Source organism: Antechinus flavipes, chromosome 6 (assembly GCF_016432865.1).
Source record: "Antechinus flavipes isolate AdamAnt ecotype Samford, QLD, Australia chromosome 6, AdamAnt_v2, whole genome shotgun sequence".
NCBI lineage: Eukaryota > Metazoa > Chordata > Mammalia > Dasyuromorphia > Dasyuridae > Antechinus > Antechinus flavipes.
The window spans coordinates 101,903,259-101,918,233 of record NC_067403.1 but is presented as its reverse complement, the minus strand read 5'-3'; the positions used below and the strand labels follow the sequence as shown (position 1 = coordinate 101,918,233).

The following is a 14,975-nucleotide window of genomic DNA, read 5'->3' as shown; positions in this document are numbered from 1 at the left end:
GCCCAGGGCGCGGGGACCCGGACACGCTGGGGCGGCTGGCTGGCAGGATAGCTAGCGGACCAGAGTGGGGGGCTGCGCCCGGCGTTTTGCGCCAGCTAACTTTGGGCTGGCCAGCCCCAGCTGATGGGGAGGCTGCGCGCTAGGGCGAATGCCGGGCATGGTGACGAGCGAGGGAGCTTCTCTGAGGGGCGCAGAATGCCGCAGAAGTCAATGAAGGGATGGCTGGGGAGAGCGCAGCAGCCGGCAGCCCGCCTGGGACCAAGCATCCAGCCGCGGCGGGGTGCCGGGGCTGGAATGCCGGAGCTCACTGACAGCCTTGGTCCTGCAGTTAGATGGAACATGATTAACCTTCAGAGAGAAGGGGAGGCTGTTCACCTCTGTGCGCTTGAGGATCTGCCAGGACACCGCTCTTCAGTGGTCAGAAGAGGGCGGTGGGAATCTGGGTTTCTTCCGACTCGTGGGGTGTGTTGGTTGGCCTCCAGTGCCTCAGTTTCCAACTCCCGAACGGAGGAGTAAAATGTGTGGATGAGATTGATGCTTCATTGGGAAGCTCTGGGGGCCGCTGAGGCGTGAGTGTGTGAGAGGCGTCGGGGAGCGGGGGGGAGGAATATGTCTCTTGATCCACGATGCCGCAGAAGCACACGGAGCAGAGCTGTCTGTAAGAAGTGCGGCATGACATTACGAGGGTGGACTCAAGTTTCTACTAGAAGATGAAGCTTGGGCAAGTTGGCATCGGTTTTGTTTCCTAGGGTGAAATGTGGAAACGTGCCTCTTCTGCTTTTAAAATAGACCTTTCTCTGATTTAAAACCGCACACAATGTTTAGTAGCTGAATCTATTTTTTAAGCTCCTACTCACCACCACCAACCCCCAAAAAACTATTCAGTTTAGAGTTTTTGAAAACAAGCCAGACCAAAAAAAAAAAAAAAGTTAAAGATTTCTCAGTACCATTATCTGCCCACACTGCAGAATTTAAGCTACTATTAGTGCTAAATTGTCAATGTATTTAAAGGTTCCTGGAGTGAAGTTATAGTTGTTGTGACAGATTATACTTTGGATTTTCTTAGGTTTAAATTCAGAACTTGGAAATCTAGCTCACTATAATGTTTAATACATAATTAAGTGACAGTGGCAGTTTGATAGTGTGGAAATAAAAGTGATCCTGGAGTCCAAAGCCTGCTTTCCCCCTCTTACTTTAAACATGTGATCTAGGTCTGTCACTTAACCCCTGGTTTGTGCTCCTTAGTTTTCCCATCTTCAACATGGAGATCATAATAGCACTTGTTTCACTGATCTCTCTGACAAGGAAATACTGTCAGCCTTAAAATCACTGATATATAAATAGGATCTTTTTTTTTAATCTAGGGATAGGAACTGCATCTGTGATTTCATTAGCTTTGGAAATTCTACAGAGCTAGACATACCTTCTATTTAACTATGGTATTTTATTGAACTGAAGCCCAAAGGGCTTAAATGACTTGTCTAGGGTCTCACTGCTGGCTTGTCAGAGGTGGGATTCCAGCTTCCTGGATATAGGACAAGCTCTTTATTCATTATGCCAATCTGCAGCTCACATTATTTTATTATATTACTAGTGACATTTTTTCTGCTTTGTCTATGAAACTACCAGGGCATTGTTAAGCAAAATGGTTTAAACTGACAAGCAGATACTTTATCTTAAACAGAGAGTACTATAGTCTATAATCATCTTACCTTTTCAATTGATACACATGCAATAATTGACTCATTGGAAGGTTTCTCTTCTAGTGGCCCCATTGATTTTACTCCAAATCAGAATAAATACTTATAGAGTCCAAAAGAAAGTACTCAGGGTCTTTTAAAACAACTGGAATTATAGACTAAAATTTCAGATAATCAGGATAAGAAAACCTTTTGTCCCAGTAGGAGCTAATTAGTATTTCTATGATTTTATAATTCCTAAAATCTAGGGTCTTAAAGTCTCAATAGTACCTTTAATAATTTTTTTTTCATGTTTGCTATTTACATAGGGCTTATACCTCTAGATGCATTTGCCAATTTGTATGAGAATATACATATAGGTTGTTCTTTGTCCTTCCTTCTCAATACAACCATGACATCAGGGAAGTAATGCCATGATATCTAAGTGAATTAGACTTAATGTGATGGGGGTTGTGCAAGGTCACCTGCCTCACTTTCCCCTCCAGAGCAAAGATCAGTGGCAAGATATAGATCAAGACAACTGGCAGTAGCTCTGGTGTGTGTGTGTGTGTGTGTGTGTGTGTGTGTGTGTGTGTGTATCTATCTACTCCTGGTGTTTATATAGATATATTTATATATACTCATGCTATTTTATTTTAATGTTTTATAATAAACATTATGGTGTTTAATAAATACCATAACCAAGAAAAAAAAACACTAGGAACCCAAGGAACTAGTAACTTTGTTTCGGGTGTCTTTGTATTTTTTTGAGGAACAATGTGGTGATTGCAAAAGTTTAACATGGTACAGAGTTAAGCTAAATTTTATGAAACTGAGAAATAGCTTCTATTTCATTAATATATTAACACAAAGGCCTAACTATTCCTTCCAGAGCAGAATTTGATTTAAAAAAAAAAAGATTTTTCTAGGAATCTCATTCTAATTGTATTCAGAGAAGTGGCATTTGCCTTGGTTGCTCAAGATCCAACTCCCAAATAAGCATATTTAATGTTTTTTAAGGCATGCAATTTTTGAAATTCAAAGATTATACAAATAGAACCAACTCAGTTCCCTCCAGATTAGAAGAGTCAATGAATGGGACTGTTTAGTGCATGACTACACAGTTTTCAGAAGGAAATAAATAATATCTCTAACAGAAGAGATCCCAAGGGAAAATTCAAAATAATTCCATTTTAAGAGTTTTGATAATAGCCCCTAAAGTTGTCAGAAAATTATTTCTTACCCAGATGGTTATTAGTTTTTACTAGTTTAATAGGTTCTGGAATTAAAAATTAGAGAAATTGAGCTAATTGTGAAGTTTAAATTTTTTTCATAATTAAAAACTGTCAAAAGTGGCTAATAAACCACATTAATCCCTAAGGACACTCCAAAAAGTTTGTCCATTGAGGTTGTGTTGCCAGGGCAACTGCCACAACCTGCTGGATTAAATGGAGATCTCCTCTTTAGACCTTGCCTTTAGAGATATAGTTTTCTTCATAATCTTCGGAAACATCACATTCAATCAACCATTTAGAATTCAAGAAATCACTTCTCTAATAAAAAAGAATCTTAGGGTACAAAGTACATTAAGATTGGCAAGTATATACCATATTTTTTAGAAGTCAACTTTTAAATATAAGACCCTTTTAGAGACATGTTCTTCATTTTGGTTTATTTCTTTTTGGTCCCCAGAACTCAGACCTTATTCCACTTGGGGGTGTGGGGAGTCATTTGAAAAAAGTCTGATGGTTCTTCTTAACTCTCCCTCGCTTATTATATTAATAGCCAATTTATATCAAACCAAGTCATAACTATAATTTTTGTTGTTACCCTCAAACCCTGAGGAAGAAAAATGCTTTTGTCTGAATTCTTTAGGTAGTTTCCAGGTCTACCTCTATTCTCAGAAGTTAAAATTAACTTATTGATCAAGTCAGTCTCCCAGGGATTTAATTCCTCCTCTGCAATGGAGCATGCTGGGCTAGAGGACCTTTGAGATCTTAAAACTCTTAATCTATGATCCAAATGGATTATCCACTTAATTCCTCTCTTTTTAATCTCATTTCCCCAGCTTCTTGTTCCCTGCATTTCCCCACTGAGAGTGCCCTTTTCCCTACTCCCACCTCAATCCTTCCAGGTCCAATATAGATAATTCCTTCCTCCATGAAGTTTTCTTTGTTCAGCCCAACTGGAATGGATACCTTTGAACTCCACATTATTTATTGTCAGCATCTTTCATAAATCATTTAGCATAAACTGGTTTGTCTCTGTCTTAATATCACAGTATTTTTGCATATAGTAAGTAGTACTTGGATAAACATTTGTTTAATGAATGAATGAATGAACAAGCCAGTAAATAGGATACTCATGTCTTGAACAGATTTTTTCACCTGTTATCCTGGGACAAAAATATCTGTTCCCCTATGTTCAGTTTCCTGGCAGTCACTTTAATGGTCAAAAGTAGCTACTTCTACAAAAGCTGTTTTATAAGGGTTTAAGTCACACCATACACAATCACATGAATGATTCAGTTTATATGTTAGACAACCAACCTGTTTATATAGTGTGTATGTATGTGTTAATGAAACTGCTTTCTCAAAAAATTAATCAGTAACATTTTTTAAAATTTCTGAATAGTATTTTATTTTTTCAATTCCATATAATTTTCAACATTCATTTTTGTAAGATTTTGAGTTCCAAATTTGTTCTCCCTCTCTTTCTTCCTCCTTTCCCAAGATAGCAAGCAATCTGATATAGGTTATTCATGAACAATTATTTTAAACGTATTTATATTGTGAAAGAAAAATCAGAACACAAGAGAAAAACCACAAAAAAAAAAAAAAGGTGAAAATAGTATTCTTTGATCTACATTTAGTCTCCACAGTTCTTTTTCTGGATATATACAGCATTTTCCATCCCAAGTCTGTTGGAATTGTTTTGGATCACAATATTGCTAAGATGAGCTAAGTTTGTCATGGTTGATCTTCATATAATCTTGCTTTTACTTTGTATGCTGTTCTCCTGGTTCTGTCAGTAACATTGTTAATCACCAAATTCATTGGCTTTTTCATAGAATTATGTATTTAGAACTAGAAGGGCCCTTCATTCTATAGATGAGGAAACTGATGCCTGAGGAGGTTAAGGGACTTGCCCTACTCAAGTGAGTTTTTAACTTAAATCCTCCTTATTTCAAGCCCAGTACTACATCACTCTTCCAAACTCCTTCACTCTTCACAAGATTCTATGTTCTCCTCCATTTAAGCCTGTTGGTTCTTTCCTTTTGGAAACTATGTCCTATTTTCTAGGACAATTACTTTTCTAAGAGTTCTTTTTCTGGCTAATCATTAATCTGTTTCCTCTACCTCTTTCTTCCCTTAGACAAAATCATTTCATTAAAGTCTATTCTTGTCCTTAATTTCTCAGTAAAGTTAGTGTGACATAATGGAAACAATCCTGAATTTGAAGTTAAAGAACCTAAATTTGAATTCAGGCTCTTTTGTGGCCTTAGTCCATATCTAACTCTCTCTTTGAATTTCAGATTCTTCATCTGTGAAATATGAAGATGATCTTGGAGGCTGCTTTCAGTTATAACTACTATAAATATGTTCTCCTTTCATGACCTTTATTTAGCCATATAGGAGATTCTTAAATTCATCTTAAGTTTTTGCCTATCTCTTCCCCAAATTCCATATCTACTTGCTTCTTTAATATATCCCATCAGTACTTCAAACTCATCCAGAACAAAATTGATCTCTTACCTTCTTCCTATTAAAAAATAAACAAAAAATTTAACACAAACTTTAAAAATCCTCTTCCTCTCGTCTTTCCTGGTTTTGTATCTGTTAATGGCACCTCTATTTTCCTAAGTTTAAAATTTCAGCATTCATTTTAATTCCTTTCCATTTTTGGTGGGTTATCTTCCCTCCCCTTGTGCCAATACACATTTCCAATTTCTACTTCCTAAAAATTCCACCTCTTCAGTGTCTTTCCCATCTATATTATCCTCTCTATCTTCACTATTATCTCCTTAGCACAGATCCTCATTATTTCTTGCCACGTCACTTACAGAAGTTTCTTAGTCCATCTCTTGGAGTCTTTTTTCCCTTTCAAACCAACCTATACATGAATGACCAATTATTCTTCCCAAAATATAGCTCTGATTATAGACACCACTTAAAAATCATCAGTGATTTCCTCTCACCAATAGAATAAAGTTCATATTTAGTAGATGTGGTGACATTCAGGACCTTACCTTTGCAATCTCACCTCTTACCAGATGAATTCATGGATCCTCTGCCCCAACCAAACTGGATTTACTTGTTCTTCACACTTCTTACCCTTCTCTATCTCCTTATCTTTGCTCTTTGTACTCAAAGTTTAAAATTACTTCTCCTCTGGTCAATATGCCTTCTTATTGTTATATCCTCCATGAAGCTTTAATCACTCAAATGGGAATTTTTTCTTCCTCTCCTAAAATTTCTTAGAATTTTGTTCACACCATTCTAATTTCACTTTCCCATTATGTTTTATATGTATAGGTGTATAACTCTAGTTTCTCCTCATATCCCACTTCTCCTCTGTAGAGGGCTGAAACTCTTGAGTCAATGTCAGGACAGCTGAGCACTTGATTGGACATTACTCTATGGGCATATGCTTGGGAAATGGCCCTTCTCACTATCCTGTGCTGGCTCAATGATTGGTGTATACAGAGGGTCGGATGAAGGACTAGAAGATGGAGTAAGACTAGCCAGACTCACTTTGGCTGTAGATAAGGAACAAGGAGGTTGAGGAGATCCTGCTTCCATCCCCTTCACTTCTACCCGTAAAGACCAAGAATAAAGACTAAGGACTTTTGCTTATCCTGACTCCGGCTGATTCTAAGGTATCCTGGGTGCTAGCACAGTCATCACACTCCTCATCTCAACACATATACATTTTGAGTAACATTGAATATTTGTCAAGTCAATCAACAAGCATTTTTTAAGCATCTACAATGTATCAAGCACTAGGAATACAAATACAAAATAGTTCCTGTTCTTTCTACTCTATACTCTCTACTTTGGAGAATAACACATGTTCACAGATAAGTAAATACAAGAGATGTGTGTGTGTGTGTGTGTGTGTGTGTGTGATATTTATAGAGAGAGGGGGTAAAGTGAATACTCACAATTGATGTAATCAAGAAAGTTTGTGTTGCAGTAGGCAACTTTTTGCTTGAGCAGAGTCCAGAACTGAGGTGGAAAGGAAGAAGGAGAATATTCCTACCATGGAGAGAGAATTCTAAACTATTTAGAGAGAGTATTAAGCAGAACATAGAATGTGTGAGTAGTGATGTAAAATTCACCTGAAGATTTGACTTTTGTTGCTAAGCAGAGGAATGTATCCTAGAGGCAGGAGAGAGCCACTGAAACTGCTTGACAAGACGACTGACCTGGTCAGACATGTTTTGGGAATATCAATTTGGCAGCTCTAAGGAGAAAGAAGACAGAGTGATCCCATGGGTGATCCACAGAGTCTGAAGTAGAATGGTTACAGTGTAAGCAGAGAGAAGAGAACAAATGGGAGAGATGCTATGGAGATAAATTTGACAAAGTTTGGCAAATGATTGAATATAGGGCACGGTGAATGAGAGGGAAGTGTTAAGAATGACTTCTACCTTATAAATCTGGATAAATGGAAGAATGTTGGTGCCTTCCAATGGGAATAGCAAAGTTATAGAGGTGGGGAGAAGGTTAGGGGTAAAGAGAATGAGTTCTGTTATGGATAAAGTTTGAGATGTCAAGGGGACATCTGGGGAAAATATAGCTCCATCATTTTCCAAACCTTTTCAAATGTAGGATTGAGTTCCTATTCTTCCATTGACCCATTATGTGACTGTAGGGAAACAAATCACCTCACCATTCTGGGGCTCAGCTTCCTCATCTATAAAGTCTTAGAACAGATCAGGAATTCTTAACATTTTTTTATGTCACAAACCCTTTAGCACATTTAAACTCATGAACCCTTTCTCAGAATTTTTCAGATTCATAAAGTAAAATGCATAGAATTACAAATTAACCAATTATGTTGAGATACAAATACCAGAATATCTTTAAAAACAAGTTTAAAAGGACAACGAGGTGGCCCAGTGGCTACAGCACTAGTCTTGGAATCAGGAAGACCTGATTTCAAATCAAGCCCCAGACACTTAATAGCGTGTGATCTAGGGCAAGTCACTTAACTCCATTGCTGCAAAAACAAACAAACAAAAAAATTCAAGTTCACCAAATTCAGGTTAAGAACCCCTGGCAATGAACCCTGAGGTTCTTTATAGCTATAAGTCTATGAAACAGGGCATCTTTTATGTAAAAACAGGAACTTTAAACATGCACTTTTGTAATTGATGTTGAGTATACATTTGAGCCCCAAGTACAATAGGTTTGTAGATTTAGAGTTAGAAGAGAAACCAGCACCTGAGAGATTAAATGGTGAGTCTTAAGTGTTGCCATACAAGAGCCACATGCCAGTGGCTGCTGGAGGTCTAACTCAGACCTGTAGAATGGACCTCTTCATGTGAGAGATGATGATACAAGGATACTGAGAGACAGTTGTTCTTCTCTGACCTCCCTACTAAGAGGCAGTTGCATTGTCTGATCTTTCTCCTCTTCCTTCTTGCCTTCAATTTATTCATCCTCAATCCACAAGGAATGTCTGTGTTAGTAAAGTCTGCTATGCAACTCCTTCAAGTTTATGATTCACAGCTGTGGTGGCTCTTGGGGAATTGACCTGTCCCTTCTTCACCTAGGCATGGTCCTTAACAATTCCCTGTTTTTTATTTTATGAGACTGATTATTTTTTCCTACAACATGGTCAGTAAGTTTGTTCATTAACTGTTATCTAAGTCCACATGCTAAGATATCTGAGTCCACATGCTAGGAAGTGCAAACAGCACTATAGCAGGTGTTGAATCATGTGAGATGTCAAACTTTCAATCAGAGAGAGGACTATAGTCAGAATAGGCATTTTTCATAAGTCTCATCAGTCTCCTGGGTTGGTCCTTTGATGTGTTGGCCCATTTAATTACCCCAACTAAAAAAGTCTTACCAGGTCTCTTCTCCCTTTCCTTTCCTGCTAGTTACCAAAGGAACTCTGGGAGGATCCTACTCACGAACAGCTCTCAGGCACGGCTGCTGCTTTGTTTCTTGTGATTCTTGTAATTCTTGTGTCCACATTTGGGCACCATATGTTGCAGGATACAAGAGCCACCTGCCAGTGGCTGCTGGAGATCTAACTCAGACCTGTAGAATGGATCTCTTCATGTGAGAGGATGATGATGACACAAGGAGATTGAGAAGTAGTTCTTTCTGACTGAGAGGCAGTTGCATTGTCTGATCTCTCTCCTCTCTCCTCTTCCCTCTTGCCTTCAATTTATTTCATTCCCAATCCACAAGGAACATCTGCGGCAGGCTGCTTCGCACTCCTTGAAGTATTATGATTCACAGCTGTAGAGGTTCTCAGAGAATTGACCTGCCCCTTCACTTATGCATGGTCCTTAACATTTAAGAATCCTAGGATCCTAAAGGGATTGAAGAGATGATTTACTCCAAAGCCCTTCATGTTATCTCCTCCAAGAAACTATTTCTAAACTATATCTATATAAACTATAAACATCTATAGATGAATGTCACAGTTTTTCTTCGTTCATAGCACTGATCATGTATTGTCTTCCCTTTAATACTTTCTTCATACTATACTGGCTTATCATTTTTATGTGTCCCCAAAGTGGAAACTCCTTAAGCACAGAGAATTGGTCTTATATTTCTGTATTCTTAAGGCACCCTAGCAAAAAAGTAATATTCTTGTTAAATGGACTTAGAATATACCTTTTCAAGTGTAATTGAATTGATATTGAAGCAAGTTTCAGCATCTTACAGATAAGTATTTTATTAACCATTTGCTGCTAATAAGGTAAAAATAGGTAAGTTCCATTAGTTCCTAATATGAGATCAAAAAACTTGCTTTCCTATGCATGAATAAAGAAAAACAAATATATACAAAGTAAGTTGGATAGCTAGAAATACTGACAACTAAGGTAAAGTTCTCTAAGATGCCTTTATAAATACAGAGATCACTCCAGGCTTGGTGGATAAACCGTACCAAGTCAAGGAACCAGAAGATAGAATGTCATGTTTGAAGAATAAAAAAGTAGGCCCATCTGCCTGGAATAATGGAGACTCAGTACAGACAGATAGGTTGATGGAGACAGATGATGAAGGTTTTCAAAATCAAAACAAGAATTTGGATATTATCCTCTAGACAATAGGGAAAGATCAGAGTTTCTTGAGCCAGGGAAGTTTTATGATCAGATTCATGATTTAGGAAAATTTACTTTGGCAGCTATGTGAAGGATGGCTTGGAAAAGGAGGCGAAGAGATCAATAAGAAGACTGTTTAAAAAAAAGACCGTAAAAAGCAGTGAGGGGCCTGAGTATGGTATGAATAGACATTTCTGAAAGATTCTTTAAAGGTAAAATTGTTGACCCATATCATATAATTGAATCTGGGAGATGATGGATATTTGGGAATTGAATGCTAAACAGAGGATTTTGTATATGATTCTAGAGACAATAGGGAGTCACTGAAGTTTATTGAGTAGGAGTGATATAGTTGGACTCAGGTTGAACCTGAAGAACTGGAAGGATGGTGTTACCCTTGGCAGAGTTGAGAAGATCAGAGAAGGGCAGAATTTAGGAGAAAAGGTCATGAATTCAATTTTGGATATGTTGAGTTTGAGATATTTTGTGGAAATTCAGTTTGAGGTGTCTGAAAAATAATTAAAGGTTCAAGACTGGAAATCAGTAGAGATTGGGAAAAGACAGAAAGATGTGATTGTCATCAGCATAGAGATTATAATTAAATTCATGGGAACTGATGAGATCACCAAATGAAATTGTAGAAGCCCAGGCCAGAACCCCAAGGGGACACCTGTGGTTAGAGGATATGAGCTGAATAAGAATCCAGAAAAGGAGACTGAGGAGAGGTCTGATAGATAGAAAGAGAACTAGGAGAGTGTGATGTCCTGAAAATGTAGAGAAAAGAATATCAAGGAGGAGATTAACATCATTAGTTATAATACAATCCATAACATTTCATCATGACTCTAATGGATCTAAGATCTCATTGATAATCTCCCTCCGGGATACAGAAGTTCAACAGATTTTAGAAAGACAAAACATCCCAGTCACAGGCAAAGAGAACTTCAAGTGAAAAGGCTATCCTCTTTGGAGTTAGAAAGCTTGAGTTCAAATCCCATCTGAGACACATTACCATATATCATAAGCAATTCTCTTCCCTTCTCCGGGCCTCAGTTTCCTCATCTGTAAAATGAAGATATTGGTCTAGATGGCCCTGAAGTCCCATAGTTCTATATCTGGGCTCCTTTGATTAGCCTGAGCAAAGGCACTGAATTGTATTTATGTTCAAGGAGAGCTACGGTATTTGACTGAACCACAAAGTATATAAAGGGAAGAAATCTAGAAATGTAAGGAGGCAACCAATTGTAAAGGGTCTTGATTACCAGGCAATAGAATTTGAACTTTGTTTAGAACAGAATAGGACCCTGTTGACTTTCTAAGTTTTATGATTGCTAGGTGTCCCAAAGGACAATGGAAGAATGGCCTAAGCTTAAGAATCATTGACACTTGCTCTGGAGGAGTGTTATAAAATGCATCACTGGAAACATGAACTGAAAAGGTTATTAGCTGGTTATATATTTCTAGGAAGGAAAAAGAGATATATGTGCTAGATTTTGCATTGGTCTCTATGAAATGTTAAACCAGAAAAAGATCTATTGATTACTAGTTAAGTTTTATAGAGGACTTATGGAAAGATTTGGAACAAGGATAGCTAAGATGTAGAAACAGGTTGCAGTTTTCATGAACACCAATATCATGAATCCATTTGAAGAAGTATTCTAGAACCAACTAAAAATGCATCATTAGAATCCTAAAAAAAGTAAACAACAATTAGAGATGGATGGTAGTCTATGCTCTTTCCTACTCTAGAAAACAAAAGCAGTCAATTTTTTTCCAAGTTTTCCATTAATCACCTTGGTCTTTTCCTTTCTTCTAATAAAGCATAATTATTGAGTTAATTTTTAATCTATTATTTTTGAAAAAAAAAACATTTAGTTTTGGTTTGTCTTAAATTAGCCATTAGATTAACTGGAAGATATGAGGAAAGTCATCAATTTTTTTGCCATAAAGTGACAGCCATCTAAATATTTAAATGAAATGATTGTGTAAATGTAACCAACTTATCAACAAAGGCTGAATCATTTGACATCTTAGTAGAAATGGTAGAAAGGATGTGGGTACCAAAACTAATATGGAATATTTGTGCCTGACCTGTAGTAGAACATGGTAAGCTTATAGTGATCTGATCAGACACACTGTACCTTAACCCCAACAGAGTCATGTCATTTTTGTTTTCATCCAGAAAAAAAGGAAAATAGTTAAGCAACCAAAGAGTTAATATGACTACACTTTGAATTTTAGAACTTCCCTTCTACCTTTTTTAAAAATATGTTTGGAAAAGACTAATATTTATTATTTTCCTGTGACAAAAAGTCCATAAAAGTTTTCACTTTTTTTATTATTTTATTTTATGAGAGAAATGCTCATGGTACAATATTTATTTCTGGTAATGGCCTTGTAAAGGAGGAAGAAAAGAAAAAAAATTGTTTATCTACTCTCTTGTGATATTAGGCATATTTTAACAAATATGAAAAATCTCTCAGATGAAAGGTGAAGTACTTCCTATTCTGTGTGCCTGAATGACCTTAATCAAACTCCCACAGTACAATTCTTACAATGATTTGGATTTAGTTTGGGGGAAGGTTTTTTGGGGGAAGGTGGGCTGAAATTTTTGTAAATCATAGGAAAGTGTAAGCTGAAAGCAAACAAAAGAATTAGGCAATCGCTTTTTGTTAAGATCAATGCTAAGAACAAAGCAGTTGTTGAAGTTGAATTAGATTCTGAGTGAAGTAATCATTATAGAAATCTTCATTGCCAGGCAACCACTCTTCTGGAGAGACATTTTTCCTACTGTTGAGTGCTAACCTAAGCATCAGCCCAGGAATCAGTATCATAGATTGTTAACACTAGAAGACTTAAGGGATAATTTAATATTCAACTCCTTCGTTTTACAGGAGAAGCTGAGACCCATAGTTGTAGAAACTTTCCCAATATCACCTACTTTTTAAAGATTTTACATTCTAAAGTTTTAGATTCTAAAGAATCTAAAGATTCTAAAGCATTTAGTAACATCTGGCTAAATTTCTTTCTTAAGAAACAAGTCTTACACCCAAATCACCCTGATTTTCATTGATTGGCCAAGAACAGTTCCTAGACCAAGCCCCATTTGTCTTTGTTTGAACCCTGATTGACTAAAAATAAATATAAATAGCATTTGTTTCTGTTTAGACCAGAAACGCTGAAGGTTTTCCCCTTTCAGATTGAATTTTTTAATTTGTTTGTTTCTTGTGACTAGAGGTCATTCTTTACTTTAATTCTTACCTAGCCTTAATCAATGAATGGGCATTGCTTCAGTCAAACTGAGACTTGTTAAAGACCTTAACTTCAAAAGGCCCAGGTCTCCCACTGAAAGCAGGGCCATCTCCAGTTGTCCTGCTCTATATCTTGCCACTGGATCCAGCAGGCTCTGTAGGAGTGTGTGAAGCTGGTGACTTTATACAGCCCATTCTCATTTAAATCCAACTCACTTGGCATTCCCATCCTTATATCATGATCCTCTTTGAGAATTAAGGATAAATAACAATATTTTATTACAGGGTCTTACATGATTTGACATGATCGTGGGGAAACAATGAAGTGGGACACAATTCTCTATATAATCCCAATTAGGGTTAATTTCAAGGGAGCCATCTCTGTGAATTTATCAAATATTTCTTGGAATATGGGTGGAAGTTACAGGACATGCTAGAAAAATGTGCTTATTAAAACTTATCAACTTGTTAAAATTATATGTCATTGAAAAAGAATGATACGAAAGATAAACATTTAAGAGATCTTTATTTTATTTAATTACTGTTAGATATGCATCAATAGTTCTGTAATCTTACCCATGTGAATGTTCTAATTGCAACTTGACCATAGAATATCATAAAATAGGATGCTTATCCATGTTTCTCCATGAATTTTCTACCCCATATTCTAGGAATCTTCTTCTGAATCTCTTAACATTAGATAACTACCAATTAAATCTATTGTCCCTCACTCTTTGTGGCCCATGTCCTTTGTCAGTCACATCTATATCTGATGGCATTCTTTAAGACTTTCTTGCATCATTCTTCATTAGTAACATATTGTAGAATGCTTCTATCCTCCAGTAAAGGTAGTTTTCAACATTCATTTTTGCAAGATTTTGAGTTCCACATTTTTTATCCCTCTTTTCCCATCTCCCCAAGATAGCAATCTGATATAGGTTATACATGCCGTGCATCATTTTTTGTGGGAAGATATATGCCCCATTCAAAATAACCTATGGAATTTTGAGATATGAATCCATAAATTGAGAGCTGTTTATATATATTAAAATTAATTGAAATGAGAATCAATCAACCAACAAGCACTTACTTAGCATCTATTATTGCCAAGTAATCTTTCCACCAAGACATTATACAGACTAAGAAGTTGAAAAGCACACTGATTTAATGGAGAGAGCCAAGAAAATTGAAATCAGATCTTACCTTCCACACATTCTGGTTGTATGACCCCTGACAAATTATTTAACTTCTCATTGCCTCCTAAAAATTCTCTAAATTCTGAGTTGCACAGCAGGTGCCAGTCTGCATTGGTGGTGAATACCTCCTCATCTGAGAGTTTTCTATATCCTTAAAATTATGGTTATGATTTTATTTTTTATTTTCTCTGAATATTGGGGGTTTTTGCACATGAAATTTCAATTCTATCATGTAAGCTGTAGCTTACTATTCTTTTAAATCTAAATTAAAGTTATCATGTAACTTTTTTTCCCTTTTGTTCCCCTCCCCTATCCTCTGCCCTAGAAATGGCTACCATTAGATACAAATATGTGAGTATACATACATATATACATACACATGTGTAAAGTCATTCTATAATACTTCTATTTATTAATTCTTTCTCTGCATACTGATAGTATCATGCTTCAGTTAATTTGGATATTTATAATAGTCAAAATGACTTATTCATTCAGTCATTTTTAGAACAATATTGCTGTTACTGTATACAATGTTCTTTCGATTCTGCTCATTTCACAT

The 14,975-nt window shown here is 36.6% G+C and overlaps 1 protein-coding gene and 1 long non-coding RNA gene across 3 annotated transcripts in view; one reads left to right on the top strand and one right to left on the bottom strand.

Annotated features, from left to right (window-relative positions):
- The window catches only part of MFAP3L (microfibril associated protein 3 like), a 66,955-nt gene that overhangs the window by 384 nt on the left and 51,596 nt on the right, over positions 1-14,975 (top strand). The window lies entirely within an intron of this gene.
- LOC127540971 (uncharacterized) overlaps positions 1-14,975 on the bottom strand; it is a 154,912-nt gene that overhangs the window by 117,792 nt on the left and 22,145 nt on the right. The window lies entirely within an intron of this gene.